We start from the raw sequence: 23,320 nt of genomic DNA, 5'->3' as shown, positions 1-23,320 counted from the left end.
AGGCAACGGAGTTACGCTAACTGATGAAGATAAAGGAGCTGGTAGCAGAAGGGAGGAAAGGGACCCTTAACCTTCTGTCCGGTGGTACTGGCTGTCTGCCTGAAGGGGGATTACGTGGGAATCTGCCTGATGGGCCAGAAGTGATCCTGGGTTTAGGTGAAACCCAGGAGCTGGTTGTGGCTCAAGGGAGCAGTGCCCCTGTGGAGCCAGACAGGGGTAAGTTATTGTTTGGGGAAGCTCTTAAGGAAGAGAATTTCCCTGAAACTTTTCCTGACCCGTCTGTGGGGACTGCAGAAAATGGGAGTGAGGTGGAGGAGAGTGAACAGGAAAGGTGCTTGTCTGTAAGCACCAGAGCAGCCCTTTGCCTGGGGAGAAGTTTGTTTCAGCTCCTGATGGCCAGGACCTGCCTGAGTGTGAAACCACTGGCTGTGCTCTGCAAGGGTCCAAAGCAGGCAGGGTAAAAGTTTCTCAGGAATTGGAAGTTGATGCAAGTAAAGTGAAAACTATCAGGGAGTGTGAGCAGCCCTGTAAGAACCAAGTAAAACAGCTGCACAGTCAGTCTCTGTAGGATGCAGGAGAGGGCCAGCAATTCCCCATCTCCAGATGGTGGAAACACTTATATTCTTATACTGGACTCCACTTCTGATTCCATGGGGAGGCAGTAGTTGGAGGTGGAAGGACAAAGGAGCTTTGGGCCTGGTGGGCCAGTAAGGGATAAACAGGGATTCCTTCATGTGGATTCTGCGTCTGGGACTCACAAAACAACTCTCAGAAAGCAGTTTGGTTTGCAAATTTCCAGACTGGTGGGGGGGGCCATCTCCCTGAGATCATCAATGGCCCAGCTCTTGTTAGAAGGGAGGGCACAGCCAGATAGATCAAATTTCCACCCCAGGGGGCAAGAGAGAAGATTAGAACTTGATGGTGCTAAGAAAGGCCTCAGCCATTTATCCCCAAAATACCAGATTCTCAAGGAGGTTGCACAAAAGTTGTGGTCTACCAAAGAGCAACGTAAATGTACAGTTGCAATGGGTTTGTTCTGTTACTCACGCTGACTGCTGTAACCAAGGGGTGCTGCTACCAAAAGCTGTAGAATTGTACCATGCACTGAATGTTTAAAAAGAGCCATGTGACATGACGACATTGATGTAGAAGCATAAATTGTATGCTAAAGGAGTCTGTAACTCTGAAATGTCACCATTGTTCCCTGTAACTAGTCTTGCAACCTCTGACATGAGAAGGAACATTCCAAACCTATTGTGTGGCATGGAAGGGGAAACTGAGGCACACAGCCATTGTGGTGGTCTGGCTAAATGCCAAGGATGGAAGCATTTGTACCTTCCGTTACTGGACTGTAACTGAATTCCAGACATTAGCTGGAGCAGCTGTATGGACTGGTGGTCAGATGGGGCAGGACCCAGACCACAAAAGACCTGTTCGATCTGTTGGTGCTGCAGCGAGACCAACCAACCCAAGGGAACTAAAGGAACTTGCCCGGCTGCATCACATGAAAAGGGCCAAGACCAAGCTCCTGACTTGGAGCCTCCCCCAGCAGGACTATGATGTGGAGGTGGTGCACATCGAGGGGAGAACAGAGGGTACAGCCAATGCCCTGTCACAAGGGGAGAGCCCCGAACTTCCCCAGGTCACCAGTTGAGTGACCCCGCTCAGTTCGGTCTGGAAGGGGGGAGAGATGTGATGAAGTGGGGGATACCTGTGTGTGTGTGAGTGGCTCACAGAGGGTGTGGGGCTCCTGCTGAGGGTAACCTTGACGACCAGGTAACACCTTTGTACTGCAGACAAAGGAGGAGGTGGAGCCTGAGGGGTTTGAATTGGAACTGGGAGTTGGAAGCAGTTAGTCTGGGCTGAGGGAGAGCGAGACAAGGGAGGGGGCAAGTCCCCGGCTCTGGGGGCCCCTCGGGGCCTCCTCTCCCCAACATGGATTGGACTGGCTCTGTCTGCCTGCTGCACTGACTCCTCTGTATGATGCTGTGTCCTGTCGGCTAATAAACCCGCTGTTTTCCTGCTGAGTGAGAGACTCTCCTGCCTACGGCCGGGGTGCAGAGCTTGGGGGACCCCAGAACCCCATCACAAGCAGTCACACAAAGCACCTCCGCAGCCACGCTGGCCAGCAAGACGGCCCACCAGCGGTTCCCTCCGACACGCCAGCTCCTCCTGGGCCACAACCCGGCCCCTCTGCACACAGGTGAGGGGTTATAAAAACCAACCGCACCAAATCCAAACAGGTGGTCCCAATCCCAAGGCACCAGTGCTGTTCCCAGGGCCAGGCGGACCTCCGATCTCCCCCAGAGGAGCGCGCTGGGCCAGGCCTTTGGAACCGAACACCTAAAGGCTTATTAATAAAAGAAGAAAGAAAAGCTTGAGAATAAAATGGTTGAAACAGTCAAATTACCCACACCCATCACAGAGTTCTTGGTGCAGGCTGGCAGCAGACATGGAGCCGGCTGCTATCTTCTACAAAACACCTGTGGTGGAGTGGGGGGTGCGTGTGAGAGTCAGGCTGGGTGTGTGTGTGACAGGCAGAGCAGCTCCCAGCGGCTAAGGGTGACCCCCTGGGGCTGTAACCTAAGCTGGCAGGGAACACCTCTGACCTGAGCAAAGAGCAGGGAGGAGCCGAGCTGGGTTTGAATCAGGGGCAGCAGTTAGAAGCTGTGGGGGAGAGACAGTTGGAAGGCAGCCAGCCTGGCTGGGGGGGAAGCTACACCCCAGCTGGGGCAGCCCTCAGGCTCCTCTCCCAGGGCTGGTTGGAATGACTCTCTGCCTGTAGCACTGACACCTCTGTGCTGAGCTGGGCCTCTGTCGCCTAATAAACTTCCCCTTCTACCTGCTGAGTGAGAGTCACTCCTGCCTGCGGACGGGTGCAGAGCTTGGGGACCCTGAACCCCATCACAACACCCTTGGACAGGCCGGGTCCTCAGTCCTTTCTGGCTGAAGTTTATAGCAAAGATGCTTCTGAAGCGATGAGCTGGAGCGAAGACAAAGACGGAGGAGCTCTCAGGGCCCCTTTATACCCTGGGCCATACCGGGGAACTCCATTGTTCTTGCTGTGTAAGCATTCCCAAGGGGGAGTCTCAAAACCAATGACAAGCCCGGTGGCACCTCATAGACCAGGGGTTCCCAAACTTTTCAGCATGGTGCCCCACTTCTGATTTTTGAGAAACCCTAACGCCCCCCCACCTCTCCTTTACCATCATCCAACCCCCCTTGAACCGAAAACCGTCGATTGTGATTTACAATAAACCCAAAAACGCGGGATAAAAATGTGATTTCAAATTAAAGATAAGCACAAATCGTTTTTCTTGGCCCCTTGCGGGTGCCTGGTGCAGCCCCAGCTGGCCACTGCCTGAGCCCTGTGCCAGCTGCCAGAGCTGCCTGCACCAGCTGCCCACCCACCCAAGCCTCGCACTGCCAGAGCTGTCCGCCCGGACTGCCTGCCCACCACCACTGAGGCCAGCCAGCTTCCCACCCGGCAGCCTGTGCCCTGCAAGGTGTGAGCTGCTGGGGCCAGCTGCCCAAGCCCCGTGAGCTGGGAGCTGCCTCTTGTCCCCTGAGCCAGACACCCCCAGCCCCCATCTAACCCCATCCTCCTCCTTCCCGCACAGCCCACTCTCACTCACCTTTGCAGGAGGCCGCTAGCTCCACATGGAACTTCTCCGGCCGCCTGCTTTTTTGTGGCTTCCCTGGGTCGCTCACATAAAATGGCAGGGGCTGAGAGCTGGAGGCAAAGGCCGGCTCTTTCTTGGGGTGGGGGAATGATGAGGTGGGCCTGGGCCACCTCGCGCCCCCTGGAATTTCCCCATGCCCCTCCGGGGGGCACGCCCCCCCAGTTTGGGAAACCATGCTATAGACTAACAGATATTGGCGCATAGGCTTTCGTGGGCACAGACCTGCTTCGTCAGAAGATGGATGGAGCCTGTCCTGTGAGCAGGTCCCCTGTCCGAGTCCTTTTTAGGCAACCAGCCACTGCCCATCAGCCGGACTGCGGGTTTACAACCAAGGTCCTCAGCTGTGGACTGGCACCTGCTAAGGCCCTTTGTCCTTGATCTTCTTTGACTAGCAGCTCCGTGCCCCGGCGAGGTGTCTCGGAAGCAAACATTGCAAATCCCAGCACAGAGCCGATCTTTGCAACTTCAGCTGCAAAAAGGACGCGTGCCCGGGAGCTGTGCAAACAGAACCAGCCATCGCAAGCTGTCGACAGCCGCCTCTTGGGCCCGCTCTGGCCAAGCGCGGGGGGAGCCGCAGAACAAAGCGTTGCATGTTCGCAACAACGTCCCAGCAGCCGATGTGCCCTAGTAGAACATACGGCGATATCCTGCTGCCTCCGAGGGGGAGTAGGAGGGGAGCTGGGCCCCCAGTCAGCTCTCGGCCCCTCTGCTGGGGCGTCACATAGCACTCGGGGTGACGAAGATGCAACCAGCAGGATCTGCGGTGGGACGTGCTGAACGGGCATCAGCCAGGGCGAGCCACTCTGGATGCGGGCATGGCCCTGGTGCCTGGCAAGCTCGGTACGATCAGCTGGGAGCTGGCTGCAAGCTCCCCTCTGGCCCGGCCAGGGTCTGCCTGCATGGGCCAAGCCCAGCCAAGCAGGTAGGTGGCTGCATTGCCATCACCTGTGGCAGTTCAACCACTGGGACTCACCACCAGAAAGCATCAGCGAGGCCGAGGCCTTGGGAAAAGCGGCGCACCCAGAGCTGGAGCGGGTCAGGCCGAGTCTGGGGAGAGCCCCGAGGGAGTCACGCTGTTGGACAGTCCTGCGTCCTGGCTCTGCAGTGGCCCCCAGCAGAGACAAGCCCAGGCCTGGATCCCAGGGGTACAATGGGGGACACGGGTTCACCACGCCAATGGGGTGAAGGCAACTGGCTGTGTTCTGGGCACCTGGAGCCTGCAAAGGGGGCGGCTCAACCCCCCCCCGCCCCCCGGCCGGCAGCCAGGCGTGGGGAGGGGCCGAGGTGGGAAGGGGCAGAAGCAGCATCAGCTGTTCGGGGCCTTTCATCTTTCCCTTTGCCCCTGGCCCGGTGCCAGCCGCCCTGGCTGGCTCACCCACAGCAACCGCCACGCTTTGATCCGCCAGAGACGCTCTGATTGTCAGGGACACACTGCGGGACAATTAAGGCCCTTGAACGCGATGTCATCATCAGGCTGCTTGTGCGCAGAGCCGGAGAGAAACGGTTGCAGGCCCCGACCCAGCACCTCGGCGGGGGGTGGAGGAGCCCTGCCACCGGCTCCAGGACAGAGCTGGGCAATGCCCCCCAAGCCAGCCACAGCCCGGGAACACCCCGCTTCCAGCCCAGCTACAGCCCAGGAACAACCCATCCCCGCCCAGCCACAGCCTGGGAACCACCCTCCACCCCCAGCCACAGCCTGGGAACGACCCCCCCAGTCCAGCCACAGCCTGGGAATGACCCCCCACCCCCAGCCACAGCCTGGGAACGACCCCCCCAGTCCAGCCACACTGCGGGAATGCCCCCCCCAGCCAAAACACAGCCCGGCAATGTCCCCCCCCAGCCCAGCCACAGCCTGGGAACAACCCCCCCAGCCCAGCCACACTGCGGGAATGCTCCCCCCCAACCAAAACACAGCCTGGAAATACCCCCCCTCCAGCCCAGCCACAGCCTGGGAACAACCCATCCCCACCCAGCCACAGCCTGGGAACCACTCCCCACCCCCAGCCACAGCGTGGGAATGCTCCCCCCAGTCCAAACACAGCCCGGGAACACCCGCCCTCCAACCCAGCCACAGCCTGGGAACGACCTCCCCAGCCAAAACACAGCCTGGGAACGACCCCCCCAGCCCAGCCACACGGTGGGAATGCCCCCCCAGCCCAGCCCCAGCCCTGGAACCGCCCCCCACAGCCCAACCCCAGCCCAGAAACACCCCCCCAGTCAAAACACAGCCCGGAAATGTCCCCCCCAGCCCAGCTGCAGCCTGGGAACAAACCCCCCCAGCCCAGCCACATGGTGAGAATGCCCCTCCCAGCCCAGCCACAGCCCAGAAATGCCCCCCCCAGTCAAAACACAGCCCGGAAATGTCCCCCCCAGCCCAGCTGCAGCCTGGGAACAAACCCCCCCAGGCCAGTCACAGCCCAGGAACGCACCCCCCAGCCCAGAGCCAGGCAATGCCCCCTCGTCCCAACTAAGGCTGTCAGATTTGGAAAACTTGCGGGACAGGCAGGCCCACCCGCACGCTCCCCAGCCAGGGCTGCCAGTCACTCACAAGAGGGCGTAAAACCGTGGCGGGAGGCATGGACCCCGAAGCCCCATGCCTGGGAGCCGGCCAGGGACCCCAGATTTCACTCGGCAGTATGAATGTGGGCCAGGACTGCCGGCCGAAATCTGGGGCGGTCCCAGACGTCTGGCAGCCCTAACTCAGACACAGCCCAGGAGAGACCCCCACGTCAGACACAGCCAGGAAATGCAACTCACCCCCAGCCCAGACACAGGCGCACGACAGTCCCCAGTGCAGCGCTGGGCAATACCCACTCCCCCAGCCAGCCACGGTGCCACCCAGCCCAGCCAGAGACATCCCCAGAGCAGGGCTGGGAACCCCGCCGCTCTGCAGCAGGGCTGGATGCAGCCAGGCCAGGCTCTGGGGCATGGGACAGTGGAGTTGCCCTCCCACCTGGGAGCCGGAGGATCCCCTCAGGTCCGTGTGTTCCCAGCACCCCACAATGCTGCTCTGTGCGTGCTACCCCAGCGCCAGGCTGGGCCTGCGGAGCACCCTGGGCAGTCCCACCGCAGTGGGAACCAGGCACCCCCCAATCCCAGCACCACTCGCCCGGGGGTCCCAGGCCTGGCCCCCAACGTCCCGGTTCAGAGCGTCCCACAGCCGCAGGGCAGCTCTGCCCCTCTGCCCCAGGGCTCTGCAGCAAGGCAGACAGCGAGCGCTGGCACAGGCTCCGGGTCCTGCCTGGCTCCCTGTCCCTGCTGGTCTGGTGGGGTATCCCGGCAGCCCCGCTCTGGGCACCCTCGGCCAGGTTGCACCTGCCCCCACCAAGCCCTGAGACGAAGGTGGCGGGAACAGGGGCTCTCCTTCGGGGCCAGGCCAAGGACCGGCTAGCCCAGCACTCTGCCTGCAGCAGGGGCCTGGACCAGAGTTGCAGGCGAGAGCAAAGGACCTGCGGAGGTGACAGTGGGACTGTGCACCCTGGAGCACGGCTGCAGCCCGAAGGAGCCACTGGCTGGGCGCCTGGTGCAGGAAGAGGTACAGCTGCTCCCAGCCGGGCTCCTGGGGCTCTCCGCAGGCAGGTGGGTGAAAGGACTGGCTGGGAGGGGTGCCCCAGCCCAGAGCCCCACTGCTCGTATGGCGCCGCTGCTTGCTGTCCCGCTTCCTGTTCCGGAGTGAGAGGAAACCCCCACCCTGCCAGCGCTCCCCTGTCCACACATCCGCAGCCCCTGCCCCCCTCACACCCCAACCCTGTCTCCTGCACCCCAGACCCTCCAGCTCCTGCCCTGACCCCTGCTCCCCCCCACATCCCCAGCCCTGAGCCCCCCCACCCACAGGGGTGCAATACACCAACACCAGTGAGAAATTTAAGCTACTTTCGCCTCTGGGCCCCACCCTGGCATGCAGCACTCAGGGGTTTGGGCTGGGTCCCTGCCCATCTTGCCTAACAGCCTCCTGGAACTTCCCCGGTGCTTTTCTCAGCCCAGCTCCACTTCTGGCCGTTCCCAACGCCCTGCAGCGAGGAGTCCCCCAAGTGAACTGTGCGTCGCATGAAGGCGTAGTTCCTCGACTTCGTCGCCAGACGAAGCCCTGGTGCACGGCTGAGGCCAGACGGAGCCGCCGGCTGGGCACTCGGCACAGGAGGAGGTACGGCTGCTCCCAGCCGGGCTCCTGGGGCTCTCCTGCAGGCTGCCCTGCTATGCAGCAGGCAGGCGGGCGAAAGGGTGCCTGGTATCAGGTGCCCCTGGCTCTGAATGGTGTGAGGGGTAAATCCCACATCGCTGCTCACAGTCACCACGCCGGTCCCGATTTACAGCTGTCACAGCCCCGCTTCATCGGCTCTTTTCTGAGTTGAGCAGCCCCAAAGTTCTTACTTCCGTCTTGTGCAGAGACCGCGTCATGCCCTGGATCAGCTGCCTTGTCCTTCTCTGAACCTGGCCCAGGCCTGCTGCATCCGTGTTGGACTGGAGCCTGTGATCACAGGGTAGATGCCGGCTGCAAGGCCACAGCGACAGATGGCAGATGTGGGGAGGCCCGAGGGGGTGAAGCGGGTACAGGAGCGGGATGGGGGCAGGAGGCGTGTTGGGACAGGCGGAGGATTCCAGGGAGCAAGCAGGAATCTCTGCCCAGTCCTGCCCTCTCTGTGCCTCCAGCCCCACACGGGTACAAAATTTGCGCCCGCCTCTGTGGATATTGGCATTGCCATCTGCAGCTGCCCGTACCTGCGACATGAAGAGGTAGCCAGGGATTTGCAGGGCTCTACGCCTGGGCCCTGGGCCCCCAGGAGTTACCCCCAAGCACAAGGCTTTGCTCCCCCAAAGCGGCCGCCCCCCCAGGCGGTCACAGGATGGGGCGGGTGCCCGTGGGCACAGCCAGACCTTGTGACACGAATTGTTCTGGGCGAGCCCCCGTCCTCCGGCGCCTTTGCAGGATGTACTGACATAGCTGCTCCCGGCCCGGAGGGCAACGGCCAGGCCGTTTGGGGGCCCGGGGGCCCCGAGTCGGTGCCGGGGCGGCAGTGATGTGAACTGACAACAGTGGCTTGGCCAGGCGAACAGCGTGAAAATGATCAAGTGGGGCGGGCCGCCTGTGATCATTAGGGCGCTGTTTGATGGGGCCGCCCGCTCGGGGCCGGAACAATGAGCTCATTCAGATCGGGGAAGGCTGCCGCAGCCAGGACCCTGCTCCCAAGCCAGCCAGCCAGGGCCTGTCGAACTCACGACCCTAATGAATTCCCACTGGATCCGTTCACCGGCACCTTCACCCCCCTCCAGGCCCTTCCCCGCGGCAGGGCCCTGGCATCGCCACCGGGCGCGGCCTGAATGAATTCAGCTGTTTGTGTGTCCCCCAGCATGGGAATGCGCGGCCCTGGCCCTGCCGGGGCAGTGTATATATACAACGCCATTCGCCCCAGGACTCATTGTTCCCCTGTCATCTCCCGAGCACACAGCAGCGCAGACAAGGCACGGGGGGGCGGGGGGACCCCTGCGCCGGCCCAGCTCCCAGCGCAGCGGCCAGGCAGGCAGAGGGGACGAGCCAACCCAGGAGCAACCCAGCACTTCCACCCGCCGCACCATGCTGCTACCGCTGCTCTGCCTCCTGCAGCTGGCTGCTGGCACCCCCCTGGGCGGGGAGCTTCACCAGATGCCAGCCAGCGTCCTGCAAGGTCAGTGAGGGCGGCCGGGGTCACCAGCCCCTGCTCGGCCCTCGGCCCGGGCAGAGCTCCGCTGGGCAGGGTCCCGGCGAAGGGCTCGTCTGCTGCCAGGGGGCTTTCTTTATGCCATGGGCGCAGCTGCCAAGTGTGTGTGGGGCGGGGGGGATCCAGATGTCCTGGATCTTGCTCCTGGCACTGGGAAGGGGTGAGGGTCTAGTGGTTAGAGCAGGGCAGCTGGGAGCCAGGACTCCTGGGTCCTATATTCCCAGCTGTGCCTCCCACTCACTTGGGATGCTGGGCAAAACTCTCCCCCCTCTGGGTACCCGCTTCCCCGGGGTGTGATTGGCTGGTCCACCGCCTCAGGGCTCCCCAGGGCCGTGTGGTTTGTTGTAAGGGTTTCAGGCTCCCTTCCTGGTGGGTTTCGCCTTGGCGCCCGGGGCTTTCTCTGGGGCTGGTCAGACCTGCGAGGACAGGGGGGTAGCGAGCAGGCGGAGCCAAGGGGAGATGTGTGGGGGGGGGTCCCAACCTCCCCCCCACCTGCTTGCACCTGTTGGCTTTTGCAGAGTAATAAAAATAACAAGGCTCCTCCCTGAGTCTCAGCCACGGCAGCCAAACCTGTCTCCAACTGCCAGGCGAAGGGAAGGGCTGAGCCCTCACTGGGAGCCTCGGATTGGCCCCCGCCATCCCAGACCCCTGGCCTTGCTCTGAGGCAGCTACTGCAGAAGGCAGGAGAATCTCACCAGGAGAGCACAGATACGTGCAACAGCCCCCCAGGGCGAACCCCTCCCCCAGCGCAACTGTAACCCCCTCACCGACTGGGCGTGGGTCACTGTCCCACGGAGCGGCTGCACCGCCGCTTGCAGAAAGAAGGAATCTCCCCTCGGCCTTGGCTGAGCGCCAGCGGGCCTTTAGCTCCAGCGACAGAGGCTCCTGCACCGAGCTCCCAGGAGAGGGGCGTGGCCAGAAGTAGGAAGGGGGCGTGGCCAAGGTTCGGCGTAAATTAGAGCAGCCCCAAGGGGAGGCGAAAGGCACCGGCAGGCAGGGTTGCGGGTGAGGGGTAACTGGGCTCCTCTGTCTCTGCAGTGCTTTCCAGGAGGGGGACGCTGGTGCTGGAGGCCGCCCTGAAGAGCGCTCTGGTGGCCCTGGAGGGGGCGCTGGCTGAGCACGAGCGGCAGCTGTGGGAGTGTGGGGAGTGTGCGCCCTGCCTCTTTGGGGACTGCGGCAACCGGAGTAGGGAGTGTTCCCGTGAGTGCCAGCCCCTGCCCGCCTGCCTGGCCACACGCCAGCAGTAGCAAACCCCACAGGGGTGCAACACCATGCTCCTGGGAGACCCTACAATAACAAACCCCACAAGGGTGCAACACAGCGCTCCTGGGAGACCCTACAATAACAAACTTCACAGGGGTGCAACACAGTGCCCCTGGGAGACCCTACAATAACAAACCCCATGGGGTGCAACACAGCGCTCCTGGGAGACCCTACAATAACAAACCCCATGGGGTGCAACACAGCACTCCTGGGAGACCCTACAATAACAAACCCCACAGGGGTGCAACACAGCGCTCCCGGGAGACCCTACAATAACAAACCCCACAGGGGTGCAACACAGCGCTCCTGGGAGACCCTACAATCACAAACCTCACAGGGGTGCAACACAGTGCCCCTGGGAGACCCTACAATAACAAACCCCACAGGGGTGCAACACAGCGCTCCTGGGAGACCCTACAATAACAAACCCCATGGGGTGCAACACAGCGCTCCTGGGAGACCCTACAATAACATACCCCACAGGGGTGCAACACAGCGCTTCTGGGAGACCCTGCAATAACAAACCCCATGGGGTGCAACACAGCGCTCCTGGGAGACCCTACAATAACATACCCCACAGGGGTGCAACACAGCGCTTCTGGGAGACCCTGCAATAACAAACCCCATGGGGTGCAACACAGCGCTTCTGGGAGACCCTGCAATAACAAACCCCATGGGGTGCAACACAGCGCTTCTGGGAGACCCTACAATAACAAACCCCACAGGGGTGCAACACAGTGCTCCCGGGAGACCCTACAATAACAAACCCCATGGGGTGCACCTGACAATAACGAACCCCCTATGTATGCAATACAACTCTCCTGAGAGAGCCTACAACAACTAAGCTTGTATGTGTGCATCAGACAATAATAAACCTCATATGTGCACAAAACCACCCTGGCGAGAGACCCTACAATAACAGAACTGCTCTGCTTTCACTTGTCTCCTCTCTCCCAGCTCCGGCGGCCCCTCCGGCTCCCTTGCCCAGCTGCCAGGCTGTCCTGCAAGCACAGGCCACCCCGGGCCAGGCCGAGAGGAACTGGGCCCTCAGCAAGGCGTGTGCCCCCTACCAGCGCCTGTGCCGGGCAGATAACCTGAGCCGCGCCGCCTGCGCCCGGCTGATGGCTGGGCACTGCCAGCTGCGCCTGCAAGAGTGCAGTAGGTGCCAGCCCAGGACGGGGCCCAGGGTGGGGAACGCTGACTGCTGGAGGGGCTCAGTGAAGCCCCCCAAGCAGGAGGCGGCTGTTTCCCCAGCGCCCCGTTTCTGGCCACGCAGCCCCATCCCCACGCTCCTGCCTGGGGTCCCTCACAGCAGGGGCAGGAGGGGAGTCACCCTCACCCACTGGGGCTGAGCCCACCCCCTGCCCTGCTGGTGCTGACTGTGGCTCAGCTGCCATCCTCCCTCTGGCCTGCTGGGTCAGCCGCACCCCGCCAGGCCCACAGGGGCGCTGCCGGGCAGCACAGGGCGCTAGGCTCTGCTCAGGCTGGTTTGACGGCGGGATGTCCCAGAAGACCCTACAATAACAAACAGAGCCGGACGACAGGGATGACAGGCCACCCCCCGCACGCCAGGCAGGGAAAACAGGCCTGGATCAGGCCCCAGCTCCAGGCTTTGGTACCCACTGCTCTGCCCCACTGCCCCATCCCCTCCCAGCAGGCTGGTGCCAGGGAAACCCTCCCCGGCCTCCGCCCACAGGTGGAGCAGAGCAAGGGAGCCTCCCAGTCCCAGGCTGGCACTCCTCCTCCCCAGCCATGACCGCCCACTGAGAAGCTGGGTTTTGCTCTCGGGAGCCCCTACAGCCGGCAGCCCTAATGCTCCCAGGAGACCCTACAATAACAAACACCCCGTGAGGGAAACCCCGCCTGGGCAGCAGGCTGAGGGGGTTTGGAGGGGCCCTGCCAGGGTGAGGGGGAGTCCGGGAGGCGCCCGCCGGCGGGTGGTACGTGTAGGAGGGACACAACCCGTCCCCTTGTCCTCCTGCAGGGCTGGAGAGCGGCCGGGACGATCTGAACAGCCTCTCAGACCAGCCAGTGCCGGGTGAGCTCACGGCTGCTGGAGGGGCGCGGGCTGCGTCCCAGCCTGGGCATGTGGTGGGCACAGGGGCAGGGCTGGGCATTCCTGTCCTGCCAGGCAGTGAGGTGCCCTCCCTGCGCTCCAGCCTCAGTGACAGGCAGTGATGGGGCAGAGACCCCCCCGGGGGCGGGGGCAGCTGCCCTGTTGGCTTCCCCCAGCTGGGTGTCCCTTGCTGTCCCTCCACCCCTCCTGCCAAGCTCTCAGCCGGCCTGGGCAGCTGGCAGGGGCATGGGTGTGCCGGCGGCTGCCCCAGGACTGTGTACATCCTGGCCCACACCCGTGCCCCTTGCCCACCCCTGCAGTACGGCCCAGGAGCACTCGGTGCCTGGAATGAAGCGTGACAGCCCCAGCAGGCCAGGCCCTCCCCAGCCCCACGCTGGTCCCACCCCTGCAGAGCCCTGTTAGAGGAGCCGGCGCTTTGCCAGCCCCTGCTCGGGCCGGGGAGGGGCCCAAGTCTGGGTCGTCCCTGCCCTGGAAAACAATGGGGCCCAGCTGAGCCTCATGCCAGCCGTAGGACAGGGGCTGCAGGCACCAGCAGAGTGGGGGGGCCCTTCTCCCTCCCCTCCTCTGATCTCTTGTCTCTCTTTCTCCCCAGGGACGTGTGGCTGGGGGGCGGCACCCAATGCCACAGCCGCCCAGGGCAAGATCGTGGGGGGCAGCGTGGCCCCGCGGGGCGCCTGGCCCTGGCTGGTCTCCGTGCGGCTGGGTGGGGAGCTGATGTGTGGCGGGGTGCTGGTGGGGGACGCCTGGGTCCTCACGGCTGCGCACTGCTTCGCAGGGTACGGCTGGGGCCAGCCCGGGGGCGGGCAGAGACGGGCACCCGGCAGCCTGGAGCCAGGTCCCCTGTGTGGGGAGCCAGGGTAGGTCTGGCCCTGCCCCCTGCTCAGCCCCTCTCTGCCCCCCGCAGGAGCCGCAACGAGCTGGCCTGGACGGTGGTGGTGGGGGACTACGACCTCACCAAGCAGGACGAGGGTGAGCAGGTGCTTCCCGTCAGCCGCATCCTCACCCATCCCAAGGTAAGGGGACCCCCAGCCTGCCCCCCGCCTGCCCCAGCGGCCTGTGACCACAGGGCCCCTCCCCAGGCCTCGGCCACCTCCAGCATCCCGCTGCCCAGCCCCCGCTGCCCCTCTGCCTGACTCCCCCCCGGCTCCTCTCCCCCACAGTTCAACCCCAAGACCTTCCATGGCGACGTGGCCCTGCTGGAGCTGGGGCGCCCAGTGGTCCCCTCTGCGTGGCTGAGCCCGGTGTGCCTGCCCGATGGCCCCCAGGAGCCTGGCCCAGGGACCCCCTGCTACATTGCCGGCTGGGGCTCCCTCTACCAAGGTAGGTGGGGGGTGCTCCCCTGCGGGTGGGCCCCTTCCCTCTGCTGACGGAGCAGCATCACCCCAGGGACCCGGGCATCCCCCCAGGCCCAGGATGGGGCATCTCCACCAGCCCAGCGGCCTGGCTCTGCCCTCGCGCCCCCCAGCAGAGCCCCCATCGACCGGCCCAGGTGTGGCCCCGGTGCTGCAGGCAGGCTGGGGACGTCTGGCTGCTGACGGTCCGGGCCCACAGATGGCTGCAGGCCCTGCCTGACATGCTCTTTGCCCCAGCAGAGGGGCCGTCGGCCGAGGTGGTGAGGGAGGCGCGGGTGCCCCTGCTGAGCCGGGACGCCTGCCACAGGGCGCTGGGCAAGGACCTGCTCACCAACGCCATGTTCTGTGCCGGCTACCTGGCTGGCGGCATCGACTCCTGCCAGGTAATGGCTGGGGGGGCCGAGGGGGCTGGGGGGCACCCGCAGAGCAGGCTGTGCTCGGGCCAGGGAAGCTGCTGCCACCACTGGAGGGCAGAGCCGGAAGCTGCTGCCTGCGGGGCCCTGGCACAGACCCGGCTGGACTCCCGTCACTGGCCGTGGCTGAATGGCAGAGCCAGCGTTGGGGGCCGGGGAGGGCTGTGCCCTGCTGGGGCAGAGCACGGGGCTCCCCGCAGCTCAGCCAGTGAGGAGCGACCCTGCTGTGGTGGAAGGCTGGGGATGACAGCACCTGGGCCAAAGGGACAGGCAGGACCCAGGACTCCTGGGTCCTATTGCCAGCTCAGCTGCCGACCTGGGCCTGCCGGTCTCTGGGACTCAGTTTACCCTCTGTCGCAGAGTGGGGGGGCACCAGGTCCTGCCCCCCACCCACAGGCAGACATGACTCTCACTCAGGCGGCAGGGACCCAGCCTCGACCAGACCTGGCAGTGGAGACCCCACAAGCCGTCGGCACCATCCATCCTAGGGAGAGGCGCCCAGAGGGGTCCCCGAGCCAGCCCCTGGCCCCCTTCCTCCCGCCCCAGCCAGACCAGACTGCCCCACTCCACCGCCCAGCGCCCATTCAAACCAGCCAGGCCCCTCCTCCTGCCTCTGTCCTGTTTCCCGAGGAAGAAAGGGGTCACCCGGTTGCCTGGGTTACAAAGAGCAGGGAGGGCCGTCGCGTAAGTGTGGGAAGTGTCATCACACCGAAACTCCCCGCACTGCTGCTGTGCCTGGGGAAACTGAGGCACAGACCTTGGGTGGCTGCAGGACAGTAGGGCTGCGTCTACACGTGCACGCTACTTCGAAGTAGCGGCACCAACTTCGAAATAGCGCCCGTCACGTCTACACGTGTTGGGCGCTATTTCGAAGTTGAAATCGACGTTAGGCGGCGAGACGTCGAAGTCGCTAACCCCATGAGGGGATGGGAATAGCGCCCTACTTCGACGTTCAACATCGAAGTAGGGACGTGTAGACGATCCGCGTCCCGCAACATCGAAATAGCGGGGTCCTCCATGGCGGCCATCAGCTGGGGGGTTGAGAGATACTCTCTCTCCAGCCCTTGCGGGGCTCTGTGGTCACCGTGGGCAGCAGCCCTTAGCCCAGGGCTTCTGGCTGCTGCTGCTGCAGCTGGGGGTCCGTGCTGCATATACAGGGTCTGCAACTAGTTGTTGGCTCTGTGTATCTTGCACTGTTTAATGAAAGTGTGTCTGGGAGGGGCCCTTTAAGGGAGCGACTTGCTGTTGAGTCCGCCCCGTGACCCTGTCTGCAGTTGTGCCTGGCTCCCTTATTTCGATGTGTGCTACTTTGCCGTGTAGACATTCCCTCGCTGTGCCTATTTCGATGTTGGGCTGAGCAACGTCGAAGTTGAACATCGACGTTGCCAGCCCTGGAGGACGTGTAGACGTTATTCATCGAAATAGCCTATTTCGATGTCGCAACATCGAAATAAGCTATTTCGAAGTTGGGTGCACGTGTAGACGTAGCCTAGGAAACACATGCAACCCAAGCAGGGGGATACAATCCTCCACCCCCTGCCCCACTTCATCACACCCTCTGCCCAAAGGAGTCAAGAGCAGGTTGGAAGGGGGGACCTGGTCCTGGCTTGGCCTGCCCCACCCCTGCCTCCTGCTAGACGGGGCTGCTTCTCTGCAGGGCGATTCCGGCGGGCCCCTGACGTGCCGGGAGCCTGGCTCCCAGAAGGCCGTGCTGTACGGCATCACGTCGTGGGGGGACGGCTGCGGGGAGCAGGGCAAGCCAGGCGTGTACACCCGCGTGACGGCCTTCGCCGACTGGATCCGCCGCCAGATGGACAGTGAGTGCCCCGGCTGTCTTGGCAGCCGAGCTGGGCAGGGCCTGGGCCGGGGCAGCAAAGCCCAAACCTCGGGTTGGGGATCGGCAGGGGTGAGCCATGGGCAACGCACTGTGCCAGCAGCGGGGAACCGGGGCCCAGATGGCAGCGCCAGGCTGGGGCCTAAGCCACTCAGAAGTCGGATAGGAGAGTGTGATGGGGGACGGGGGGATGGCGCCGGGGGTCTCCCAAGTGGGGGGCAGCACCCAGTTTATGGTCCTTTCCCCCCTGCCAACGCTCTTGCCCCCCCCCCAGAATCCCCCGAGAGCCGGGAGCCCACCTGCTTTGAGCTGCTGGCTGCGTCCCAGCTGCCCACCAAGCGCCAGCCCGCAACCCTCGCCCGCCTGTGCTCCTTCTATGCCCAGGCCTGCACCCCGCCCCTGGGCCAGGCTGCCTGCGCCCGCCTCGCCGAGGAGACCTGCAGGGCGAAGAGGAGGAGATGCGGTGAGGGGTCCTGCCAGGACGGGGGGCATTGGGCTGGGAGGCCCTGGGCGCACCCCAGAAGCTGTGGCTCTGGGGCTCTGACCTCAGGCCTTGGGTGTGTGCCCACAATGTACCAGCACCCCCTGCCCCCACAAAGACAGAGCAACCCTGGTTGCTCCCATTCTGCAGATGGAGCTGCCGAGGGGCAGGGCAGGGGGTCTGCCCGGGGGGGGTGAGGAGGCTCTCTAGGGCTGGGCACACACACTACCCAGCCGGTGGGGCAGCTGAGCATGCTGCAGGGGCAGAGCAGGACAGGGAGGCCCGGTGTGTGCGAAGGGCCCTGCTGAGCCAGGGTCGGGCCGGCTGCTCCCTGGCCGCTGGCCGACGTCCCGTCCCCCTGCAGAGCTGCGCTCCTATGCCCAGACGCTGCTGGACGTCCTGCGGCGCGCGGAGGAGTTCTTCCGAAACCAGCTGGACATCACCTTCTTCACCCACACCCTGCCCCGCTTCATGGGGCAGCTCTACGGGCACCTCCTCCCGGGCCGGGCCCGCCGGGCCGCAGCAGGTACCCACCTCCAGCCCAGCCTCTCCTGGCCGGAACCTCCCCACCACCACCCCTGTCCCCCGGGACACCCAGCTGGAACCGTCCAGCCCTGCACCCGCTCCGGGACACGGGCACCCGCTCATGCTCCTCGGGGAGCCCCGATCCTGTGCCCTGTAGCTGGGTGGCTGCTCAGAACACGTTCCAGTGTCACCTGCCGCTGGGCTGAACCGTGAGCCCCTGCGGCGGGCAGGCCTGGGTAGATCGCAGGCTGGAGGGCCCCGCAGGGCCTGCCATGGCATTGCCATACCTATTCCAGCAGGGCCTGGCATTGGGCAGCATCGGGGACTCCGGCGCCAACTGTGCCGCAGGGTTGCGGTGGCCTTTGCGGTGCCAGGGGGGCACTGGCCGCGGGGGGTGGGGGGCGGGGTCTGCGCTTTCACCACGGGCTGCTTGGAGCCTCTCGTTGTGGCAGGGCGGCCGGGTGCCGGGGGCCTGGCCCTGCGGGCGAGGAGGGAGCTGAGGGGAGGCGTTGCAGCCGACGAGGGAGCAGGGGAGCACAGAGGTAAGAACCCAAGAGGGGCCCAGGATCCAGCTTTGCCCTCGCTCCCACCCCACGGGGGAGTCGCCCCGAGACCCACGCTGCTGCCCCCGCCCCCCCCACGCCCTGGCCGGGCACAGCTATGCCAAGCCCAACTCTGCAGCCAGCCTGGCAGCTGAGCTCTGCGTCAGGCGGGCAGAGCCTGCGCCCTGCGCCCTGCTCCAGGCCTTTCTTCCTCCACCCCACCAGACGTGGGGCCGCAGGGGGGCCAAGCCAGTGGGCAGCAGCCCCAGTGCCCAGCCCCTGCGCCGTGTAAGCCCCCTGCCCTCCTAGCCGGAAACGGGGGCTTTGCTCTCCCACCCCCGCTGCGGGGGGCCGCGTTGCTGTGGCCTGTTACACGGCAGCAGCTCCCACCCCAGAGCCAGCTGCAGCACAGCACGTCCAGCTCTCTCGGCCCCTTGGAGACGACACCCCAGGGACCCGCCAGCAGGCGGGTGGCAGTGGACAGGCCTGTACTGCCAGCTCCTGCCCACCCAGCGCCCGGGCAGCCGGGGTCTTTCTGCACTGAGCGCCCCCCCCATTCCCCGCGGCGCAGGCTGCCCAGGGCTGCAGGAGGCGGCGCTGCGGGTGCAGTCGGTGAGGGAGTGCTATCGCTGGGTGCTGCAGGTGCCGGAGGGGGAGCTGGCCATGACCTTCCAGGAGGTGAGTGAGCTGCACCCCATGGGGACACAGGGTGCTGAGCCAGGCCCCAGCACCACACCCTGCCCCCCCCCGGGCCAAAGGGGCTACAGCTGCTGAGACCTACCCCTGCTTTCTCTTACCCTCCTTTGCTCCCTCTGCCGGCCCCTTGCGAGCGCCCCGTCCCTGGCTCGCCCCCGCCGCTGCCCCCCAGTGTGTGGGGAGGCCTCCAGCCCCCTCTGCGCCCTGGAGCTCCAACCGGAGAAGATGGCTTTTGTCTCCCTGTGGCCTGGCTTCAAGCCCCGCTGCCGCCTGGGGGGTGGCCCCACCCCACAGAGGACCCTAGAGCACCGGCTCCCCTCAGGGGCTGCCCCACGGCGGCTTCCTCCCCCGCTCACACGGGGGGGGCAGTACCACCCCCGGTGTGGTGAAGCCTGGAGTCTCTGTGTCCCCTCCTGCCTCACTCTGCCCCCTTCTCCCCACAGATCCAGGTGGACCTGAGCTCTAAGAACGCCCAAGGGCTGTACAGGGCCCGGGTCCGGGCCACAGTTGGGGGGAAAGCCACAGCCTTCCCCGCCCTGGTGGGGCTGGAGCGCCACTCGCTGTACCGCACCATGCCTGGCCTCATCGCCCTGGCGCTGGGAGCGCTGCAGACCTGACCTAGCCCCCTGCCAGCTCCTGGCAGAGAGAGGACAGCCGGCCAGGGGCCCTGCTCAGCGCCAGCTTGAAGATGGAGCCGCACCAGCCGGGCCCCTCAGCACAGCCTGCAGGATCTGGCCTGCCACGGAGACCGCCGAGGCCTTCCCCGGGCATCGGGGGTCCCCACCGTCTCCCACGTATCCTGGGGCGTCCCCTCCACAGAGGGAGGGGCTCGGCCAAACCGCAGCCGGGTGCCCCTTGGCCGGGCACGGCCTGGGCAAGGCAGCCAGAAGGACCAGCCTCTCCTGGGCTTTCCAGACCTCCAACCCCAGCCCCTTCCTGGGCCCCTGCAGCTCCCTGCCTTGCTCCCCAGTCACCAGAGGGAGCTGACTCCTTGGGGGTGTCCGGGCCGCCCCCGACGCTATTTATTTGTACAAAGAAAGGGCTATTTTTGAAATTAAATCTATGTTTGATGGTAACCAGCGCATCAGTAGTAACCAGCCCCGCAAGGCGCCAAGGAGGATTTCACCTCAGGGCCTCGCAACAGGGACCCCCCCAAGGTTCTCAGCTGGGGGGAGCCCTCCGGGGTTTCTACCCTGCTTGCCCTTGCTGTGGGGCAGGCCCCCTCTGGGAGGTCTCAACCAGGGCTCCAGGGTGTGGCAGGGAACAGTGGGTGGATTATAGCTCTGAGGCCTTCGAGGGGGCCCTTGGCAGGCCAACTCCGCCTGGGGCCATCCCAGGTGGAGGGCTCTATCCGGGCTCCTCTGCACCCACCCGGTTGCCCCGGCAGCCCCTGGAGATGCACCTCCACCCCGGTGCCGCCTGTCGGGATCAGGCGTCAGCTGGCAGCAGCCGGGAAGCTATTTCCACCAGCCCCAGGCCCAGCTGCAGCGGAGCAGGCTGGGCCCAGCACGCCAGCCCCACAGGGGCCCAGCCAGCCAACGGGCTCAGCTGGGAATGACACAGCTTCTCCTCCATCACCTCCCCAGTCACCCGCTGCACTCGCCTCCCGCCCAGGGAGCAGGGGTTACAGCAAGGGACGTGTGGGGCAGGGGGCACTCCTGGGTTCCTTGGGAACGGTGTGAGCCCGTCAGAGCTGGGGCAGGGGAGCCAGAACTCTTGAGCTGCCCGCCCAGCCGCAGCAGGGAACGCGGCCTAGTGGGCAGAGCAGGGATGGGGCGCCAGGACTCCTGGGTTCTCTGCAGCTCGGGCCGTGACCCGCTGGTCTCCCCACAGGCAGCTCCGGACGGAGGTTGTGGCTAAGGCAGCGAGCTCCTCCCTGAAGGGGGCTGGCCGTGCAGTCGCCAGATTTCAGGGAAACCTGAGCTCCAGCTCCCCACACCCTGCCCAGCCACAGCCTGTACCCCAACCAGACCCCAGGGCAGGGCAGTCCACACCCACTGGGCCGCTGCCTGGCAGCCCCACCTGCAGGGTACAACTCAGCCCCCCGGGGCTCCCCCAGCACTGCCGACGGAGAAAGGGACCCACCCTGCCCGGTGGAGGGAGGGCCCCTGGGCTGCTCCCAGGGGGCACAGGCACAGCTCCAAATGCTCCTGGCACGATGGGCACCCTGGCACCTCCGGGCTCCTCCCTGCCTGTCAGAGCCCTTGGCGAGCCTGGCAGTCACCTCTCCCCAGCGCACCCAGCTGGCACCGTGCTGGAGGGAGCCAGGCTCCAGGACTCACCAGCTGGAGAAGCAGGGGGCAAGGGCCAGAGGCCAGGTGAGCCCGAGGGCGGCCCAGATTTAAAGGGACAGAGGAGTGGGCAATTGTAAAGCCAGGCCTGCTGGCGCTGGCAGCTTCCAGCCAAGGACGGGAGCCTGTAGGGCGACATACGCCAGCGGGTCCTGTCTCCTGGGGGCAGCTGCCGGCCTGCCCGCACTGTGCCCTCACCCCCAAAGGAGCAGGTGCCACCAGCGGGGCCGTCCCGTCCGCTGTCGCTCTCCCCACAGGCGCAACCCCACGCGGGCCAAGGAGCAGGCGAAGACGGGCCCTCGACCTGCCGCAAGCAGCAGCCCCCGCCGGCGAGCCCAACGCCCCTCCTGCGGCTGCAGCCGCCTCTCCAAACCCAGCCCCCGGCTGGGACCAGGCTGTGCTGCCCACCAGGGCTCAGGCTGCTCCAACCCCCCAGGAGCTGCTGGGGAGCCCAGGCTGCCCACCGAGCCAGGTCCCAGGCCAGGGAGCTTGTACCTGACCCCTGTGCTGCTGCTGCTCACTCCCTCGTGTTCCTTGCCTGGCCTCCCTCCTGCAGCTTCCCTCTGCCCTGCTCCCCACGTGCCCCTAGTGCCCAGCGCTCCCAGTGAGCAAAGCCCCTCCTGCAGCTGCAGCCCCTCTGCTGCCAGCTCCTGGCTTCACAAGCCCACCCCAGCTGCGCCTGCAGGGGAATTAGTGTGGTGGGGTTTGGGGTCCCCAAGCTCTGCACCCCGGCCGCAGGCAGGAGTGACTCTCACTCAGCAGAACAGCGGGTTTATTAGCCGACAGGACACAGCATCTTACAGAAGAGTCAGTGCAGCCGGCAGGGACAGCCAGTCCAACCCGTGCTGGGCAGAGGAGGCCCTGAGGGGCTCCTGGAGCCGGGGCCTGGCCCCCTCCTTTGTCTCTCTCTCCCAGCCCAGACTCACTGCTTCCCAGCTCCCAGTTCCAATTCAGCCCCCTCCGGCTCCACCTCCCCCTTTGTCTGCAGCCCAGAGGTGTCACCTGGTCGCCTGGGTTACCCTCAGCAGGAGCCCCACAGCCTGTGTGAGCCCCACACGTACACACACGTATCCCCCACTGCATCACAATCAGCCTAATCCAGCCCTTCCTGGCCTGGGGGGTGGCTTCCCAGCCCATCAGGCCTCCCACGGTGGTCACCCAGAGAGGCCCTTGCAGGGCCACCTGCCAGCCCAGCCTGCGAATGCCCCCCTCCCATCAGCCCCCCAAATGCAGCCCCTGCAGAGCCCCTCCTGTCACTGTGTCAGCGGGGGATGGTGGAGCTGAACCCCACAGGGTGCCCAGAAGCGCCAGCAGGCAGGACAGCCATGGCTTGGCTGGGGCAGAGCACCGGCCTGCCTGTCCAGAGCCCTGCTGCTGGGCAGGCTGCAGTTAGCCGCAGGCAGGGTCTGTCTATAGGGCTGGGCTTTGGTGGCCCAGGTCATCCCCAAGCAAGCTCTGCCTGTGGGGCCTGGGCGCTGGAGGGATGGTGGTCAGCCCAGGCAGGCTCTCGATAGGGCCGTGGCGGCCAAAACGCTTGCCACTGGCCACAAGTGGCTGTTCGGCCGGTTGAACCGTGAATATCACCTCACTACAGCAGCAGCCCCTGAACTGGCGATTGCTTCGGAATGGCTCGGACACCCTGGAACTGGGGGTGCTCACCCCGGGAGGAGCTCTGAGCTGTCAGAGCCACGAGTGCATCTCTATCAAGGATCAGCCGGCAGTGGCTGGCACTCCCACCAGCTGCTCAGCCCCAGGGGAATTCACCCCGTGCTCATCTCTGCATGCAGCCAGGGCCCCCACCCACGCACAGAGCCTGGCGGCCCAGATCTCAGCGGGGCGGGAGCAGGGGAGCGTGTGTCCCTGTGCTGCTGGGGGTCTCCGTGGGGGCCCAGAAATGTGGGCTGGGACCCCGCTCAGCCTGTCACGGAGGGCAGGGGCGTGGCACTTTTACTCCCCTGGGGCACCCATCAGAGGGGCCATGGGACCAACGCTCGCCTCCCCCTCCACGACGGGGGCGCCCATCCCTGGACAGACACCGCTCCACCTTTCGGTGCAAACACCAGGCTCCCGCTGCCCCGGCTCTACAGCGGTAGAGAGGACCTAGCAGAGCTGGGCAGCCAGCCCCCGAGGCCCTGGCACAGCTGGGCTGGGACGGGCCAGGCCCAGCCAGGCCGCTCAGGTGGGAGGGAGACCCCCAGGAGGGCATGCAGCGTGGCCGGGCAGAACAGGGCAGGAGCCAGGGTACGTCAAGCCCACCGCCTCACAGCCCTGCAGGAGCTGGCTTTGGGGGCCGTACGCGGGAATATTTGTCTCCCCTTCCTTCCAGGCACCAGCAACTGCCTCTGCCCCGTCCCTCTTCCCCACAGTGAATGTGGGCACCTCCTCCTCGCCGGGGTCACCCTCTGTCTTGCAACCTCCTGCCCTCTGCCGAGGACCGTGGACAGGGCCATAATATTCATGCAATGGC

Source organism: Carettochelys insculpta, chromosome 10 (genome assembly GCF_033958435.1).
Source record: "Carettochelys insculpta isolate YL-2023 chromosome 10, ASM3395843v1, whole genome shotgun sequence".
Lineage (NCBI taxonomy): Eukaryota > Metazoa > Chordata > Testudines > Carettochelyidae > Carettochelys > Carettochelys insculpta.
The sequence above is the reverse complement of the archived record's forward strand: the minus strand, read 5'-3'. Positions refer to the sequence as shown.